Genomic DNA, 2,679 nt, shown 5'->3' with positions numbered 1-2,679 from the left:
AGAGAGAGAGAGAGAGAGAGAGAGAGAGAGAGAGAGAGAGAGAGAGAGAGAGAGAATTTGTAGACCACATGCAAGTGGAAACGGAAGCATTACAAGGCAAGTGTAAACCAACGCATTAGTATCCCATTGTAAACCCAAGCGGTATAGAGCAAGAGTAAATGGAGGCCAACAAGGAGGAGGGGGGTGGGGGGGGGGGGGGGGGGGGGGGGGAGAGAGAGAGAGAGAGCTTTTACCCAAAGAAATTAACAAAAACTCCTAAACTGGTTAGAAGCTTCAGCATAGTTAGGTACACATTGGGGCAAATACATCAACATTCAAAACATGGCAACACTTATGTCATTCAAACTTTACATAGAAATAAGTTGAGAGATGTAATACAAAAAAGCTCCATCAATGCATCGGGCCTAAACTGACCTCAGCAATGCAAGGACAGCCGCTACCCTAGGGGTATCACCATCTCCACTCAGGAATGTTGTGGAGTCCTCATCCATTCACACCTTCTTGCCTGCCTCACCTTCCCCATCCATGGATGCATCCTCGCCTTCGCACCCATAGCATCCCCTTCATCACTTCCATCCACATAGTCTCCATCATCCCTACCACCATCGTTGCTTTTACCACTCTCACTCTTGTTGCTATCTCCATCATCCCCACTGCTCTCAATCCCTTCGTCACACTCGTTCCCATCTCCCCCTTCTTCATCACTCCCTTGCTCATCATCAACTTCTTCATCATCCCCACCATCATCATCACTAGTACCATCTTCCTCCTCTGTCTCTTCATCATCACTTATGGAACTCAAGCTCCGAACACGCCACTGCACAAACAGGTTATGTAAACCAGGGAAATGTTAGACATTGTAGACCCGGGCATTGATGGGCAACAAACACACACACACACACACACACACAGACTCACATGGAATTTGTAGCCTTGTTGTATCTTCTTCACTATAGCATCCTTCTTCATCTCTTGCACATCATCAGCCTTTTGCATACGAGCCGCCACAAAGTCAAGGAGAAAGTCATCTTTGGTGCATCATACTTTCTTCTTGTTGATACAATCCCAAGCTTCCAAGCCCCTAATGAGGGCCCTTGCTTGAATATCCTTGCAACTCAACTTATACTTGTAGTCCACGTCTTCAAATTGCTCTGTTGCATGTAACCTATCTCTTTGTGTAGACTTTGGAATGGGGTTTAAAGCAACACTAGTCACCCTCTCTCCCACTCTATGTGGAATCTCTACCATCAGCCCATGTTGCTTACACCATACATTACTGCTTGTCTATCCGTGTGTTTCTACTTGGGCAAGCCGGATCTGCTCGGCACATCTGGACGAGCTTCCCATCAACATAAACCTCTATATATGGCCGGGATGGCTTCAATGAGTCAGCTCTTTGCACCTATATAAAGAACATATCTGCATAATCTTAGAAATGGTAGACAACTCTTGTTAACCCAAATATAAACCCGAGCATGCTCACGACTAGATGTAGACCCGGGTCAAATAGAGACTCACAGGACTGGCGCTCGGTGGTTGAGAGGTTGTGGCCTTTGTTCGCTTGGATGTAGACCTTGAACCGGCACCTTATACTTCAAGAAGCTCTCTTACTGCCTTTGGATTCTTTTGTGGTGGCAATTGCAGCATTTGTCTTGGGCTTCTCCTATAGTTGAAGCTTTCCCTTCCCCTTACCTTGGGTTGTTTCTCTATCTCACTACCATTCAAGTGGACGATCGAGGGCTTTTGAACCACATATGAGCGTTTCTCCTTGGGCTTCACAAGAGCCTTCTATGCATATGAACCCTTCATTGGGACCTTCTCCTTGTGCTTCACAAGGGGCCTCTTCTCATCGGAACCCTTTGTTTGGACCTTCTCTTCGGGCTTCACAAGCAGCCTCTTCCCATCCGCACTCTTGGCTTGTTCTTGTCTAGCTTTGCCATTTGGGCCTTCATCAACCTTCAAGTTTAACCTCTACCCACAAACAAAACCTTGGGATAAACCCACCTTATAAAGAGAAGCCATGAAATGCAACCTTTTAGCACCACAGACTTGATAGATAAACCAGGCCAATCTCGGCATGGCATGAAAACCTAGGCAAGCCCGACATGCAAACATGGACCCAACATGTAAAACCTGGCAAGCCCGATTTGGAGAAGGTGAACATACTTGCAATTCTCCCTTTGTCGCCAACTCCACAATAGCGAGATACTCATGGGGCATTTGAGACCCATCCTTGTCTAAAGGTATGGCTATGTTCTTGTCCTTCTCAACACACTGCATCAAGAGCAACAGTTAGAGCACACCCCAATGGTCATGAACAGGCATAATCCCGGACACACTGGATTTTCTTGGAAGTGGCCACGTGCAATACTTGGACCTATGTTTCTGCTTGCCAGAAGAAGAGCTTGTGAGCTCCTTAGAGAGCCTCGGAGAGAGCGAGACAACAAGTCAGCGTTGAACACTCCTCAGGCCGAACACTACCGTTGGTCTTGAGGCCCCAGCCTCGAGGGTATGAGGTACTAACTAAGGTACTAATCTCCAGGAGCCACTAGTTTATGTCTTGTAGTGAGCAACCCCTCCTCCCGTGCCGCCATGCAGTTTGCCACATGTCCGATCAAGATGACCTCACTCCCCGCGCCTGGCTTGCACACCGTCAATGCCATTAAATGGGCTTGTCAC

The 2,679-nt window shown here is 47.4% G+C and overlaps 1 pseudogene; it reads right to left on the bottom strand.

Moving 5' to 3' along the window:
• Positions 1–1,038: 1,038 nt before the first annotated feature.
• LOC147461930 (uncharacterized) lies at positions 1,039–2,280 on the bottom strand (annotated as a pseudogene).
• Positions 2,281–2,679: the final 399 nt, after the last annotated feature.

The sequence above is a fragment of the Adiantum capillus-veneris genome, chromosome 3, assembly GCF_014529385.1.
Source record: "Adiantum capillus-veneris isolate H3 chromosome 3, ASM1452938v2, whole genome shotgun sequence".
In the NCBI taxonomy this organism is placed as follows: domain Eukaryota; kingdom Viridiplantae; phylum Streptophyta; class Polypodiopsida; order Polypodiales; family Pteridaceae; genus Adiantum; species Adiantum capillus-veneris.
This window is presented reverse-complemented; position numbering and strand designations above follow the sequence as displayed.